A 17,943-nucleotide genomic window follows, 5' to 3' on the forward strand; every position below is an offset into this window, starting at 1 on the left:
AAGTTCATTATTAAACTGTAATGTTTACTTTACCCCTTGCATAGGATGAAAACAATCTACTCCCCTGAAGGAAAGTGCTGACTTCCTCTATTGGCTCTGTAAGTCCTGTGGCAGTTGGTCCCTGCAGCAGAGAGAACTGAATGAGAAGACCCTTAGAGTAGCCAGCTGACTATTATAGAATTCTTGGGAGAGCCATACCTCATTATCCACGTAGAATGGGCCCAGCTTATTCTAATTTCATTTGGCTCCATGCAGAAACACTCTTCAATGTCTAAAGCTTTGGATGGCTGTGAACTTCAGCTTTGCTCCTTAACTCTCCACTGGCCCTTTTCTTGACCCACTATTTTGCTCACTATATTTTTGCAATATATACTTGGCTTGGGCCACCAAAAAAACTCGCCCCTACCTGGTCCACAGCTACTCCCCTGAACTCAGCTGAATAGCTCACCCTGGCTTTAAAACTGGAAGTCCCACATCCCTGGAAACTTCTCAGTCCTAGGCAAAGGAGGGATGATTGGTCACCCTACTCCCAGTCCACACTGATCATGCAGTAAATCAGTGACAGAACCAGAACCTTATTTATTTTATTCCTTTATGTATTTTTTATAGCACATATAATAATAACATATAAAGGACTGTAACAATTATACATGTTATATAACATATATTACTAATTATATATGTTGATATGCATGTAATAAAATATACAGAATATAATAGATAACTATATTATAAAGGAATAAAAATATGTATATAGATATATACATAAACAAAATTAACATATGCATATATATATTTTACAGTATATAACTTCTTAAAAGACGACACCATGAGCAAATTTCACAGAACTAAGTTATTTAACTGTGTAAGAACAGCATGGCAATATCCATGGCAAAATTTTAATCTCATTCTTTTCCCCGGTGATCCTTCATGCTTTGGAAATGCCTCTGCTGCCATTTACCACTGTGTGTTCAAGTAATAGGAATAAATGTCTAAAATTAGTCCAAAGAAAATGAGGTTAAGGAAGTATATCTGTTATCTAAAAATAAACTATGAATTCTAACCCCCCCCCAAATGATTTTACGATTATCCAGTTTTATCAAATATCTCTTTCTCCTCCTTTCTTTAGTGTAAATAACAAGAGCTGCCTATAAATCTACCTCAGAGGACAAAGGGAAAAGCAAAACTCTGCCCAGGGAGACCTTACTTTACAAACCAGGTGACCAAATTTCTAAAACATCATTCCTGTAAACCCTGATCAACAGAAAGGAAGCTCTGGAAGCATGAATGGTCAGTACACACATCGTCAACAGGACTCACACACCACAAACTAGTCATTGATCCTTTTGACCCAATTTCAGAAAATATGTTTACATAGAGACACATATTTTTGCCATTTGCTTTTTGAACAACCAACAGGAAAATCTATCCACATATGTCCATTATGATCCTCTCTAATGAACACTATCTCTTTATGTTGTTTAAACAAAAAGAAATTAATGCATGAGAATGTCAAAGTTCTGAGCTTTAAATTTCTGTACTCAATATATTGAATAAAAGATATATGTAGTATACATTGGAATAGGAGGAGATTAACTCAGTGCGTCATCACACACCTAGTTCTGGAGGTGGTATAATCATTCTGTCATGTATGATGGATGCCTGGATAGATCTCAGGATTTTGAAAGTCTCAAATTAAGCTTCTAGTTTATTCATCTAAATCTCTAGGGCTTTAAATAAAAACAATCTCTTATATCTTCACTACAAGATTCAAGTGTGAAACGCTTCAGTAGGCCTCTGATTTAAATATGTTTGGTAACTGATTATGTGTCCACATTATCTGAATGTAGGAGATGGATGCTGACACTGCTTTAAAATAACAATAGGAAAACTGGTTTCCAGTGCGAACGCCCCTGTGGTGGGAATGTCAGTTTATTGCAGACATTTGTGATAAAGAGAAAAGTCAGTCATTTTTCTTAAATGAAAACTAGAGTTAAACACAGTAAATCTGCTGGCAATGGAAATTAATAGTATACCAATTTAAAAGGAACCACACATTTTTTTAAAAGGAAGAAATCTTAGTTTTTAGAGCAGTTTTAGGTTGACAGCAAAATTGAGCAAAAGATACAGAGATTCCCAGAAGGTACAGAGATAACCCCTTCGCCACATATGCACAGCCTCCCCATTGTCAATATCCCCCACCTGAGTAGTACAGTTATGACAATTATGAACCTATACTGATACATCATTATCACTGAAAGACTATAGTTTATGTTAGTGTTCACCTCAGAGGTGCACATTCTGTGAATTTTTCCTAATTTATAACGACATGTATGCACCATTACAGTAGCATACAGAGTAGTTTCACTGTCTTAACACGGTGAAACCACGTCTCTACTAAAAAAATACAAAAAATTAGCCAGGCGTGGTGGTGGGCGCCTGTAGTCCCAGCTACTGGGGAGGCCGAGACAGAAGAATGGCGTGAACCCAGGAGGCAGAGCTTGCAGTGAGCCGAGATCGCGTCACTGCACTCCAACCTGGGCGACAGAGTGAGAGTCTGTCTCAAAAAAAAAAAAAAAAAAAAAAAAGGAAAGAAAAAAAAAAGTCTTCTGTGCTCCACCTATTCATCTCTTCTCCCTCCCCCCCGGCAACCACTGATCATTTACTGTCTCCATAGTTTTGCCATTTCTGGAATGTCACATAGTTGGAAACCTACAGTGTGTAGACTTTGCAAATAGACTTCTTTCATTTGGTGATATGCACTGACATTTTCTCCAGGTCTTTTCGTGACTTGATAGTTCATTTCTTTGGAACCACACACATTTTTAAAAAATTGACATTCTTCTGTGACTTACAACTGTGGTTTCTGTGGTTAGATGTAGAGACTGAGTTTTACATGTTGGCAGATACATTTTGGAGTAGATAAGCCCTGGGTTTAGAGACAGCAGTCATGGGTTCAAGTTCCAGCTCTGCCATTTACTAGGATGGGAACTAGGAGAAGTCACTTAACCACTGAGGTTAGTAAAGGCTGAACATAAAGAGGCCCAACTGTCCTTGAGGTAACCCAGCTTGAGCTTTCATCCAATAGGGGTACCCCAGAAGAGGTGTGTGACACATTGAGCCAGTCAAACCCTCTGTCTTACAAAGTTGAACCAGCAGATAAATACATATAAGAAATAGGGAGACTTTAAGTTTGAGGGGATTCAGAAGATAGATCACAGAGTTGCTCTTAAATCCTAAAATAAATTCAGTTCTATCCATATAGTGAAACAAAATGTAGTAAATAAAGCTCATTATTTGAGATAGGGAAGATTGTAACAATGGGGGTCACTCTCATAAGTAATTACATGTGGGAGGGGTAAGATATAAAGTAAGTTATAAAGATGTATACACAGAATTAGGCTACATCTGTAACTCATAATTTAATCTGATCCCACAGGATAATAAAGGTAGCAAAGGAGATACTCCAACATTATTACCCATATTTATCTCTAAGTCTGGATTATGATTATACCATCCTGTGTTTCAGCAGAAAACTGATAAAACTCATATACTGGGTAATTTGAGGAGAGTGTCTTAAGGGACTGTTTGTGAGGTATGGGTGAAGAATGGTACGGGTTCCCAGGGTCAGCCCCATTAGCAGCCTAGGCCACAAGGGGCTGGAGGAGGGAGTGGGTTCCTGAACCTTTAGAGAGAGGGCTGCTGGACAGAGCTGTGCCCTTCAGTCAAGGCACAGAGACAGCCAGCTACAACCCCACAGGAAGGAAGTCAGGTCCAACTTTACTCACACGGGCAAAACTCCAGCAGAAGTCAGAAGGCAAAGGGGCCTTTGGATGCAGCTCAGCTTCCCCAGGCACTCAGCAAGGTGGAGAAGGATGGATGCAGAGAGCAAACAGGGTGATCTAACCTTCCTCTTTATTCTTGTCTGAATGTTCTACACTTTCTCCAGGGAACATGTAGATCAAACGTGTATTTCATAGCTTTAAGTTATTTTCTCCTTCGGTATTCCATTTTTGTCATTCATTGCAGAGGGTTGGATAAAAAAAAAAATAGAGGCGTGGGTCAAAATAAAAGACTGAAAATAAGTAGAAGGGGATGAGAATGAGAAATTCTGGAAAAAGTAACAGAAGTGATTCTGGGGACCAAAAAAAAGTCACATTTGGTGGCTAAAGCAAATGGGCTGCCAAGTCTCACTGTCCCAGCTCCACAGTGTTCTGCACATTAAAGACTAAACATAATAGAAATAATAGTCATTTCTAAGGGGATTTTTTCAAATGGACTTCCCTGAGTCTGCTTTGACATACAAATTAGCCTTAAATGAAAACACCATTTCAGAGTTGCCAAGGCCTTTTTCAGCATTCTAAAGTTATTTTGTCTTTTCATGTCTCTGATCTAAATGTATCTGCTTTCAAACCCAAAATGGTATTTTCTGTGCAAGTGTACCAAATTGAGTAGAACCTGCATCTGACAGATCTCACAGATGTGAGTAGTTTCAGTACAAGCAGATGTCAAACCAAGTAAACCATTGTCACTGGATAAGTGCATGAGGTGAACTGAGGATAAATTCTGTGGTCGCCACTTCCTCAGAGCTCAACGGCTAACACCCAGTTCATTAGAAGGACCCACTGGCTTCATGGACTCCTATGCTGATCCAGTAGAGGGCAGTGATGGTTCCAGGAGCCTGGCTGGCCCTATGCAAGGATTCCCTAATGAAGGCAGGTCTCTAAGGCTTTATTCAAGCAAGACAGACAGAGTCACCTGAGTTTATTTCTCTCATCATACTGTGGTCTGTGGCTGTTCCCTTAGTAACCCTGCAGCTGCTGCCAGCAGTCATGGGAAAAGGAATTATGACCTTCATCTCCATCTGCAACCCTGAAAACAAAAGCCACAGCACCTATAGCCTTCGCAATATCAGATATATGGCGCAATTGTCTGGTGATATATTTCAGACCCAAGGCAGCCTCTGAGTGAGGTAGGCAGGGGCTACTCCTTTAAAGAAGCAGCAAAGGAGCCCATAGTTCCCAAAAAGGACATTTAAACCTCATCAAGAAGGGATCTGAAGTAGAAGGCCATCAATGCTGATCCTTGAAAGGTCTGGAGCTCTTTAATTAAACAGACCTCCCACTCACTTGACATTATAGTTAACGCAGGAGAGATGTGCTTAATTATGAACAAGCGAAAGTGTGTTTCACTTGCAAATATCAAATAAGCTGTGGAAATTATTTGCATGGATTATCAGTTGGTAGACACCTCAGAAGATTTCAAGTCTCTAGGAATTTCTAAAATAATTTATTTAAGTTATTTAAGTTACATGTTGGGGAAGCACATTATGCAACAGTTTTCCCAGTGCTACTTAACTTTTCTACTAAGGAAAATAACTTTACTTGCATTGCACCATTTATATGCAATCAGGAGTTAGTCTTCCTTTCAATGGCATATAAAAATAGAAAGCATTATAAATGTTAGAGCTAGAAGAGACTTTAGATATCACTGTTTTAAATTTGTTACGCACTGGAACCCTTTTCAAGATAAACCTTATGGGCAACCTTAATATATCCAGAACAGATAAAAATATTCTATTAATATAAGTTTATTTTATAAGTTCACATTTCTGTTAAATGTTATAAAGTCAGTCACTGAGAACAAGGAAGTGTTTTTAGATGAATGAGATCTGAGTTCATGAATGACTTATAAACATACATCAGTTTTAGAATATAATTTATTTTGGTATTGTCTTTGCAATGACTTTTGTCAAGGATGACAGTGATTGCCACAGATAAATGACTGTAAATGGTAACAGATGTTTTTATAATAGCTTTTCTTGCAACCTTAGGATATTCTTTAACTAAATAAAACAGAGAAGTTTAATTCCAAAATCTGCACTGAAAGAAGTTATTAACATTGGCAACATAGTAGTAAGCTGTAGTACCCAAAAAGTTAAAAGATATTTTAAAAAATTGTGGTAGAGACAGATAGCTGTGTCCTTGACAAAAATAAGTTCCTTTTCTCTCTGGGTTCACAGCTCAAATTTACCAGTCTTCCTGTGGTCATTTGTCTGAGCTCCAGCTAGTGAAGTGTGAGTAGAACAGACATACACCACTTCCAGACCTGGACCTGCAAAGCCCCCACGGCAACCCTCCAACCCTTTGCTCAGCAACTGTACTGCACTGGAAAGGACTGAGGATCTAGAGAAGGACAGGGCTGTAATATCGAAGGAGCTTGGTTTCTGAAGGACTAATGTAGCAGGCCACCTGCAGAGCGGGAACATCTTTAATAGGTTTGGAATAGCAAGAAATAAACTGGTCTTGTGTTAAACATCTAATTTTGGGGTGTTTGGTACAACAGCTAGCATTATTTACCCCTACTAATTAATATTATAGATATCGTGGTTAAGATAAATATGAAAACAACATTTGAATCAAATGTTTGCTGAACCCCTAAAGCACCTGTCCAGAAACCACAGTTTGAAAAAACAGAGTTATGTTTGTTTTTGTTTGAGACAGAGTCTCACTCTGTTGCCCAGGATGGGATGCAGTGGTGCACTCTCAGCTCACTACAGCCTCCACCTCCTGAGTTCAAGCAATTCTCCTGTCTCAGCCTCCCGAGTAGCTGTGATTACAGGTGTGCACCACCATGCCTGGCTACTTTTTTGTATTTTTAGTAGAGATGGGTTTTCTCCATGTTGGCCAGGCTGGTCTGGAACTCCTAAACTCAGGTGATCTGCCCATCTTGACCTCCCATAGTGCCGGGATTACAGGTGTGAGCCACTGCACCCGGCGGAAAAACCAGAGTTTTGATCCAAATTTCTATATGGAGGCATGACTTCCTTGCTGCAGGGCAAAGTGAACTCTTACTCAAAGCCACCAAAAAGTTAGTAGGGCTTTCAGCAACTAGTAAGAATAATATGATCAAGATAACTTCTATTTTTTTTTGAGACGAAGTCTTGCTCTGTCACCCAGGCTGGAGCACAATGGCGTGATCTCAGTTCACTGCAACCTTCATCTCCTGGGTTCAAGCAATTCTCCTACCTCAGCCTCCCGAGTAGCTGGGATTACAAGCAGCCACCACCACACTCAGCTAATTTTGGCATTTTTAGTAGAGACAGGGTTTCACCACGTTGGCCAGGTTGGTCGCAAACTCCTGACCTCAGGTGATCTGCCTGCCTCAGCCTCCCAAAGTGATGGGAGTACAGGTGTGAGGCACTGCTCCCAGTCGATAACTTCTATTTTTATGCAGTAGTGTGAGAGAATTAAGGTACTGGTCCCTCCCAGCTAAAGCCATTATTTCCCTGGCATACTCATTCTCCATGAACCTTAGGGGACTTGGATGCTGCACCTGTGGTACCTGAGCGTATGAGATAGAGCATGGCCTCTCTTTTTTTCCAATAAATCCCTACAACAGGAGGCACCTTCTCCCCCATTTTATTCCTAGTGAATTTACCAATTTAAGAGGGGAAGCTGTGGACTAGCAGGAAGACCAGCAAACTCAGAGTCAGAAGTTCCAAATTCAAGCCCCACACCAACTTCTTACTAGTTACATGAACTTAGGCAAATCTCCAAACTTCATCTGCAAAATTAAAAAGTGAGATCATTGAAAATAGTAAATAAACTCAAACGTATGAAAGTTCTTTAAAACACAAAAGAGTATATGAAATACAAAATATTGCAGTTACTGGTGACCCTGAAGAACTTAGCAGATCTATAGTCATTTCACCAAAGAGGCATTATGATAAAATGTTACAATCATGAGATTTAGTATGAGAAGACATAGGTTGGCCTCTTTTTCTGCTTTGAATTTGTGGAATTCTGTTTGGTTGTAAGCAACAGAAAAATATAATGGTGGTTTAGTTCCCTCATGTGTAAAAGTCCTGGGAGACTTCTTAGGGTGGGTATAGCATTCCATAGTGGGGTTCCAGTTAGGGCTGCCAGATAAAACACAGAATACTCAGTAAAATCTGAATTCCAGGTAAACGTTGAGTAACATTTCAACACCAGTATGTCCCATGCAGTATTTATTGGTCATCTTGTGTTTTTATTTGCTAAATCTGGCAACTATAGATCAGCCAGGCTTCTTCTTTTTAATTTATTCATTCACTTTCCAAGATGGTAGCATTCATATTCCAGAAGGAAAAAATGAAGAGAAAAACACAGTGTACATAAGCACTAGCTTTTAATCAAAGTTCCCCCAGAGCTACCACACTACAATTATATATACATCTCAGGGTCCAGAACTTAGTCACATGGCCATGCCTAGTTGCCATGGAGCATGGAAAATGGAGTCATTATTTCGGGCAGTGGCATGCTCACCTAAAAGTTCCATGACTGTGGAATTAGGAAGGACTTAATGCCACAGAACAACTGTTAGATTCTAATACAGGCTGTCTTAGTCCATTCTTGCTATTATGACAAAACGCCACAGACTGGGAACACTCATGACTTAATCACTTCCCCATGGACCCTACCTCTTAATACTATCACATTGGATATTAGGTTCTAACATATGAATTTTGGAGGAACACATCTATTCAAACCATAACATATACCTCTAATCAAAAGTTTCATTTTGTAAAAATCAGTGTACTGCTTCTCCAAAACACAGTTCACTTATCAAGGCACTTGACTTTTTGAAGACTAAAAATGGAACAATGTATATAGACTTTTGCTTTATTACTAGGTAAACATTTAACTATGCTTTTATTCCTTCACAGATGGGGTGTACAGGCAATACCAATAAAGTCAGGAAACTGCCACTGTGAGGCCTAGCACAGTAGAGTTAGAGATGGGATGGGCAGCTTAGAGGTCTCCTTTATGGAGTAGATAGGACTTGGCCTTGATGATGGGTAGACTGCAAAACTTCAGAGTAGTGGGGAGGACATTTGTGGGAGGAGAATGGCTTAAGTAAAGGCATAGAGTTAGAAATAGTCACCACCTGTTCAAGGTGTGAGAAGCTAATTTGACTGTAACAAAAGAGCTATTACAGAGATTTCAATATTCCCATTATTCCCACTCAGAGCTCTGCCTCTTAACTTAATCATTACATTTCTTATTTTTTCAAATGCCTGATAAGTTGATTTTTAGTGAGCTAAAAGAACGATTTCTTTTAGTTCTGCAATTTTAGCTGAAATATTTCAGCAAATATTTGTTGATCATCTCTGATGAGCTGAGCACTGGGGCTATATAAACCAGTGAGATGTTTGTCCAGAAAGACATGTGAACAATGAAAAGATGATATGGAAGTGTTATAATGGGAATATGTGTAAGCTGCCACCAGAGCTTTGGGGAGTAAGCATCTAACTGCTCCTGGGAACTGGGCAAGGCTTTGCAGAGTAAGTGAACTTTCCTTGCACAGTCGTGAAAAAAAAAAAAAATAGAAAAATGGGTCAGGAAAAAATGAAGAGGCGAGCCAGCCCTCCTGGTAGAAACAATCAAAATGCAAAGGCATAAAATCATTGTAGAACAAGGGAAGTTATGGGTGGAATGACAGATCAATGTCAAGGAATGTCAGGAATATAAATGGAAAAGGTTGACTTTGAAGTGCTGTGTGAATACTTCAAGTAATAAACTAAGCTCTGGACATCAAAGCATAAATTTAGAAGACTTGGGCTCAATTTCGGTCTCTGCTAATTACAAAGCTACGTGATCTTGAGGACATATCATTTAATCTTTTTTTTTTTTTTTTCCAAAACAGAGTTTCACTCTATCACCCAGGCTGAAGTGCAGTGGTACAATCTCGGCTCACTGCAATCTCGGCTCACTGCAACCTCTGCCTCCCAGGTTCAAGCAATTCTCCTGCCTCAGACTCCTGAGTGGCTGGGATTACAGGTGCCCACCACCATGACAGGCTAATTTTCTGTATATTGGCCAGGCTGGTCTTGAAATCCTGGTCTCAAGTGATCCGCCTGCCTCGGCCTCCCAAAGTGCTGGGATTACAGGCATGAGCCACCATTCCGGGACCCTCATTTGATCTTTTCTGAACTTGAGTTTCCCTACTAGTGAAATGGGAGAGATACCAGTGCTAATTTTGGCTATTACTACTATAATTGTGTGCAACAGAAAACCTTTGGAATTTTTAGGCAGGAGGTGTACATTAGGAAAACATATCTAGAGGCAATGCAGAGCATAAATTGGAAATGCAAACAACTGTAGGGAAGAATAACTCTCATCCTAATGAGAATTTGAACCAAGAACAGGAGTAGGCACAGAAAAGAAAGCTGTCTGAAAGCAGAATCAACAGGTTTGCCAGACAAGTACTTGAGAGCAGTGAGGAAGACAGTCAAGGATTAACTGAGACTTCCAAGATTATGAGCACAGAGATGTTATAGATGAGTCAGTTACAGAAGAGCAGGCCCTGTGAATGTGACCTTATTTGAAGGAAAAAAAAAGGCTTTGCACATGTTGTTAAATTAAGTATTTGGCCAACCACAGTGGCTCACACCTGTAATCCTAGCACTTTGGGAGGCCAAGGCAAGCAGATTGCTTGAGTCCAGGAGTTTGAGACCAGCCTGGGCAACACAGCGAAACCCTGCAGATGTGGTGGTGCATACCTATAGTCTCAGCTACTCGGGAGGCTGAGGTTGGAGAATCGCTTGAGCCACTGCAGTAAGCTGAGATCTCACCACTGTACTCTATCCTGGACAACAGAGTGAGATCCTGTCTCAAAAAAAAAAAAAAAAAAAAATTAAGTAATTTAAAATGAGATCATTCTGGTGGATCCATGAGGGCCCTAAATCTAATGACAAATGTCCTTTTAAATGAAATGCAGAGGATTTGACACAGAGAGAAATGGGAAGGAAGAGAAGGCCACAGGAAGACGGAGGCAGAGATTGTGCCTATGCTGCTACAAGCCAAGGAACATCTGGAACCACCAGCTGGATGAGGCTTGGAAGAATCTTCCTCTAGAGCCTTTGAAGAGAGTGCAGCCCTGCCAACACCTTGACTTAGATATTCCGGCTTCCAGAACTGTGAGAGAATGAGTTTCTCTTGTTTTAGGACACTCAGTTTGTGTTAATGTATTATGGCAACCAGAGAACACAAATATACTGATTCATACATATGAACTTTTCACACATTGCAATTGTCAAGGTCCTGTTGTTATCCCGTCTTATAGATGAAGGCAACGAGACACCAAAAACTTAAGAAATTTTCCCCAAGATCACACAGCTAGCTGTTGACAGAGCTGAGATGTGTGTTTCGGCTGTCCTGTCCCAGAGCTTGTGCACCTCAGGATGTGGGGGTGGAGCCACCTGAGAGGTGTCCACATGGAGGCAGCTAAAAGTAGAGAAAGGTAGATCTAACTTTCAGACCTACTGGTATCTCTCATAGTGAAGTGGCTTTATTTATTTATTTATTTGGGATGGGGGTCTCACTAGGTTGCCCAGGCTGGTCACGAACTCCTAGCCTCAAGCAAGGAGTCTGGCCTAATGAGGAGGGTTTAGATGAGCTAAAACCTGTAAATTATTTACACAGTTGCACAGTGTACAGAAAATGCTCAATAAATCATAATTATTAATATTACTATTATATGTAATTCAAATACAATATTAATATTGTATTTGAAACTGCAAGAGTGGCATTGTTCTTGCCTGGTAAGAAGACTTGATTTATTGAAGGGTAGAGAGAAAGTTACATCAAAATCAAATCTTAAAATCATAGGAACTATGAAAAATAAAAGGAAAAAATGAGTTTGACATTAGTATCCACAGACATAGCTTGAGCTCTCCAAAACAGAATACAAACGTAGTAAGAAGATAATTAAAGAAAAGTCCCTAACATAAGCAATAAAGAAGGGGTGGTGGGCTGGGCATGGTGGCTCATGCCTGTAATCCCAGGACTTTGGGACGCTGAGGCAGGTGGATCATGAGGTCAAGAGATCAAGACCATCCTGGCCAACATGGTGAAACCCCATTTCTATTAAAAACACACAAAAAAATTAGCTGGGTGTGGTGGCACACATCTGTACTCCCAGCTACTGGGGAGGCTGAGGCATGAGAATTGCTTGAACCTGGGAGGCGGAGGCTGCAGTGAGCCAAAATCATGCCACTCCCACCTGGTGACAGAATGAGACTCTATCTCAAAAAAACAAAAAACAAACAAACAAAAAACAAAAAAAAGAAGGGGTGAAGAGAAGATAGATCAAACAACATGGAAGTAAAACAATTATGTAAATTACATAATTATGTAAATAGGTAAATAGTGTCTTATCTGCTAAAGCAAAGGTCTTGGTATTTGTACTCTAAACATTAAATAATTACACTCAAAAACTTTGAAAAAATAAAATAACAACAATTAACTTGGTACTTAATTAGCTTAGTACGACAATTCGCTCAGTTCAATCTGATTGGAAGTCCACAAGATACAGGCAATGGTAAGACCTGAGACAACTTTCTTTTAAATTCTCAGGCCCAGGATGGGATCACTAGAATACCCTTGATCATAGGTCTTGTCCTAACTCTAAAGTCAAAAGATGCAACTACTTTGTAGGTCACTTCTGTTTATATACTCTTGCTCTGTCTTATTCATTCACTTAACAAACATTAAGTGCCTACACAGCACTGTCTAAGCCCTGGGAATATACAAATAACTTGGACATAGCCCCTGTCCTCAAGGAGCTGTGTGAGTAAGAGGTAGGCATTGCAAGATGATATGACAATGTAACAGCACAGTATAGAGTAATGCTCTGGATATTAATGGAAGTAGAAAGGAGGAAATCTGGACACATCTAACAAAGGGGATTCAGAGTAGGTTCAGTTCATTTGGGCTGCTCTCACAAAATGCCATAAACTGTATACCTTACAAACAACAGAAATTTATTTCTCATACTCTGTGTGCTAGGAAGTCCAAGATCAAGGCGTCAGCAGATTCAGCAATTGGTAAAGGCTTTCTGGTTCATAGATGGTACCTTCTGGCTGTCCTCACAAGATGGAGGGCAAGTGGTCTCTCTCGGGCCTCATTTGTAAGGACCTTATTCTTGAGGGCTCCACCCTCTCTCACCTCCCAAAGTCCCAATCTCCTAATATAATAATCTTAGAGGTTAGGAGTCCAGTGTATGAATCTGGGAGAGATGCAAACATCCAGATCACAGCAGGCTCCCTGGAGGGCATGCTCCCTGGGTCAGCATAAGCAAAGGCACAAAGGTGAAAGACCACAGGACGGTTGCAGAAACTTCACATCTCAGTGCTGTTGGCATGTCAAAAAATCCAACTGAACAGGTAAGTTGAGGTCAGATTACAGACCTTTCATGTCTTAATGCGTTTAGGTTTTATTAACTTCTTCCTAGCCCCTTGACTTGCTTCCTTCACTCCTAGGCTGGTAGATTTCAGCCAAGAAGCATTTATTTTGTTCTTTCTACTGAAGAAGTTTTTGTCCTTTAGATCAACCACTGGGAGCCGGGGGATCTTGCTTCTCTTGCCATGAGCATGCCCCACCCACCTCTGAGGGCACACGCTGGCCTTGATGCAATGAGAACCAGAGCACAGGGAAACAGTTGGAGGCAGAGGATCATGAGGAAGCAATTCAGTATACACACCGGAGACTCCTCCCATGCCAGGGGTCATTCACAGCCCCTCAGAGCATGGTAGAGAAGGTTCCACTCTAATCTGTGTTTCTGAGATAACTTTAGCTGAGAAAAAAAAATCAGTACAATCCTGTTTTTCTCATTTCTCAGATCTCTGTGACATAAAGGGACAGGGATCTATTTAATTTTAGTCATTGCTGTTTCTTTCCTATAAAATTAGAAAAATCTTTAATCAAGACAAATTATATACATTAAATATGTGCAATGTTTTAGGCATACAATTATACCTCAATAAAGCTGGTAAGAAAAAAAAAAAAAGAGTTGCATGGATATACTACTAGCCATCTCAGCAAGAGACTGTTCCAACTCAGGGCTCTCCTGTGGCCATTTCTTGGATCAGCCTCTGGTTTTCCACTACAGGTTCTGCCTTAACTATTTTTTCTGGTTAAAACCATAATGACAGACTGAAGGCCCCCGCCCCCCACCACCTCCAAGTCCTATCCATACTTAAGATTTATGTCTAAAAAGTGTTTCAGAGGAAAGAAAACGGAAGAACAACCTAATCACCCACATGAACACAGCACTTCTCAGCTATCCTATCTCAGAAATAAAGCACCATTGACGGAGCTCACTTGGGAACATCCAAATATTTACTGAAAGAAAATGATTCTGCATATCAAGAGGTGGAAGAAATGCCTAGGAGAGCAGATTCTGATGAGATTTGCTGCTGTGTGCACTGGCAAAAACAACTTAACCAGACAAATACCAGTCTATAAATAATGGCAGTTACTCCCAGGAAAGTGGTGTTCCTGTAGAAGAAATGGTTTTTTTCTTTTTCTTTTTCTTTTCTTTTTTTTTTCTTTTTTTTTTTTTTTTTTGCTACCGTTATTTACCAAGAGACTTGGTATTTAAAAAAGAAATGAGAAGGTAGATTGATCAGGGATCATTATGGGAATAGCTGCTCTGAACCCAGCCTTGAAGACATGTCCTTGGAATCCAGCACTTCCCCCTGTTAAAACACAATTTCTAGTACCAAAAAGAAAAAAAAAGTGTGCAATTTTATGCAGCAAAAAAATGCTGTTGTGACAGGAAACACTAATTAGATGTCTGGAGTGAGGGGGTTGCAGGGGGATTCTGTTGCAAATTTCATAAAGGAATTTTATATACTCAGTGTGTGAGTACACTATAATACAGAAGGAGGCAAGAAAGTGAAATGAACACTAGATGCCATCAGAAAAATAATTTGTAAATATTTGTTTTTTATAAAGCTAAATGCTCTTTTTAAAAATAAAGTTGTTCCTTGGTGGTATAAATAACTAGAACACAAAATAAAGGCATCCCCAGAGAACAGACGTTTTAAATGCTAATCAAAAAAGCAATTTCCATATAATACGAAAACTAACATTGAGAAGAAAGAAGAGAAAGGACAAAATAAAGATGAAAAGTTTTCCTTGAAATATTGAGGGAAAAGTCTTTTAATGTAGTTTCTGTAAAATACAAATATATTTTAACAATATTTCTCATCATTGATAAAATCATAGGTACGTTTAGAGAACATATGAACGTATCGATAGCCAATTTGCATTTGGGAAAGTCTGACTTCCCAAAAGAAGAATCACATCCACCCAAAGTCTCACAACTTGTTTTTTTCCCCCTTTTAACCTTGAATATCCCACTTTACAAAATGAAAACAGACTGTACGACACAAGAGCAATATATCCAGGACCCCAACACAAGGTAATTAAAGGCCTAAGGAAATCGAACTGTGGTCAGCAGCTTTTTGTTATATTTATCTAATTATCCAACAGTCTGTCTCCATAAATGGCACTTTGTTAATTCAGCGAATATATACTGAGCACTCACTATATGTAAGGTTGTAAGGTGCTCTTCTAGGCACTAAGGTTAGGGCAGCAAAGAAAATCTACACGTCCCTTTTCTCCCAGAGTTTACAACCTAAACTAGAGGCAGGACTGCAGAGAAAGAAGAGACATGTTTCCTAGCTGGAGACACTATTGGCATTTGAGATCAAAATCCTTGATGATCAAAATCTCTAAAGTTGGCGGGTGTGGTGACTCACGCCTATAATTCCACCACTTTGGGAGGGTGAGGCAGTGGATCACTTGAGTCCAGGAGTTTGAGACCAGCCTGGGCAACATGGCAAAACCCCATCTCTACAAAAAATACAAAAATTAGCCAGGCATGGTGCGGTGAGCCTGTAGTCCCAGCTACTTGGGAAGCTAAGGTGGGAGGATCACTTGAGCCCAGGAGGGCAAAACTGCAGTGAACCAAGATCACACCACTGTACTCCAGCCTGGGTGACAGAGACCCTATCTCAACACACACACACACACACACACACACACACACACACACACACACCCCGAAGTCTAAAATCCTGAAAATCACAATCGCATCATATTGCATCATGTTAGGTGAAACTATTACCTCGTTATTATCTCTTTTAGAAATTAAGTATGGTTTAAGGAGATGTGTATGGGCGCCAAGTTGACGAGGGGTGGGTTTGTGGATTTAATTTTAGCTTGTCAATTTGACTGGATTCAAGAATACTTAGAAACCTGGTAAAGCATTATTTTGGGTATGTCTAGGAGGGTGTTTCCAGCAGAGACTAGAGTGTGAGTCTAGTGGATAAAATAGGGAGGATTGGCCCTCAGTGTTGGTGGGTATCATCCAATAGGCTGAGGGCCTGGAGAGAAAACAGAAGATGAATTAGTGTCTCTCTGAGAGCTGGCGCAGACTTTTCTTCTGCTACCTTGGACATCAGAACTCCAGGCTCCCTGGCCTTTGGATTGCAGGACTGACGCCAGTGGCGTCCAGGTTCTGAGTCTGTTAGCTTCAGACTGAGAGTCACACCAGCGGCTTCCCTGGTTCTGAGGCCCTTGGACTTAGACTGAGCCATGTAACCAGCATCCAAGGGTCTCCAGCTTGCATATGGCCTGTCATGGCACTCTTCAGCTTTCATAATTGCATGAACCAATTCTCCTAATAAACACCCTCTAGTATATCTATATACATATGCTATTAGTTCTGTCTTTTTAGAGAATCGTAACTAACACAGATTTGGTATTGGGGAAACCAAATATCTTTCCTTCTTACTATATTCCTTATAACACAATGGTAGAGATCTGTGAGATTGTTCCCTTGGAAAAATTAAAAAAGGCTGTGATAACTTAGCTATATGAGGCTACTTAATGGTAAAAGATAAAAATTTAAAAGCTAATTATTATGGGTGTTTTGAAAGCAGAAAATGGCTTAATTCCAATGGTCAAGCAATAACCATAGTTTCTAATGGACAGCATGTACTTAATAAAATTTGTAGGCCACAACCACTCTCCAAATACAAGCGCAGCAATTGTTTCAAAGATCATAGAGGTGAAAAATACAAGAAATCTCTTCTGCCAAATTATTCAGTCATGTTTGACTTCTGTGTCTTCACACATAGTGTAATGCTTGCTTTCAAAAACACTGTTATTCAGTGAATAAAAAGAATTTTGCAAGCTCAGTGACCTTCTGAACCAAAGACACTGGCTGATTTTGAGGTTCCTTCAGTGTTACAAAGCACATTAAATGGTGAACTATTCCTGATTAGGCATTTGACTGTTGAAGAAAACAGATTTTTTTTTTTTTTTTTTTTTTTTTTTACATTTACCACTAAATCTAACATAGAAAAACTAACACATGCTTCATTTTGGCTAGTGGATGTCACTTTCTTTCTTCTTCCACAATTATCTTAGGAAGGATGGCACTTTCAAAACTGTCCATACTGTTTGTTTTTTTAATCAGGTATCCACACAATTCATGCCCCTGATGGATCTGAAATATCCTGAACTTATCTGCTCATTTATTTATTAATGACTGGAAAGAGTGAAGTACTTCATAAATGCTGATTTGAAAACTTTGTGGCTTCCTCCTTGTTTCTTTGTCTTGGATCAGTCACTCTGGAGGAAGCCAGATGACATGTCATGAGGATGCTCTAGCAGTCCTATGGAGAGCTCCACATGGTGAGGAACTGAGGCCACCTGCCAACATAAGCCACCTTGGAGGCAGGTCCTCCAGTCCCAGTCAAGCCTTCAGATGACAGCAGCCTACGCTGACATCTTCAGTCAACCCTCATGAGACCTTCAGAATCCCCTAGCTAAGCCACTCCCAGATTCAGACTGCTAGAAAACATGAGCTAAAAATGTCTGTTGTTTTAAGCTGCTAAATTTGGAGTAATTTGTTTCTCAGCAATGGGTAACTAATATAAGTGTGTACTTTGATCACTATGGTCTAAATAGAAACCTAATCTTCCAAATTTGTTTTAAACCTTCCATATTGCAAATCAGGGTGACCCAGGTGTCAGCATTAGCTCCTGTCTTTAGGATATCTCAACATAATTGTCTCTACTCAGAGCTTAGCCAGCTCCACAGCTGT

The 17,943-nt window shown here is 39.9% G+C and overlaps 1 long non-coding RNA gene across 1 annotated transcript in view; it reads left to right on the forward strand.

The window, feature by feature from the left end:
• LOC140710199 (uncharacterized) overlaps nt 1–6,315 on the forward strand; it is a 72,422-nt gene extending 66,107 nt beyond the window's left edge. Inside the window, exons 3-4 of the long non-coding RNA XR_012091140.1 lie at nt 1,130–1,290; nt 6,023–6,315. This is a non-coding gene — a long non-coding RNA (uncharacterized lncRNA). The remainder of the gene's footprint in view (nt 1–1,129; nt 1,291–6,022) is intronic.
• Nucleotides 6,316–17,943: the final 11,628 nt, after the last annotated feature.

This window comes from Chlorocebus sabaeus, chromosome 25 (genome assembly GCF_047675955.1).
Source record: "Chlorocebus sabaeus isolate Y175 chromosome 25, mChlSab1.0.hap1, whole genome shotgun sequence".
NCBI classification, from domain to species: Eukaryota; Metazoa; Chordata; class Mammalia; order Primates; family Cercopithecidae; genus Chlorocebus; species Chlorocebus sabaeus.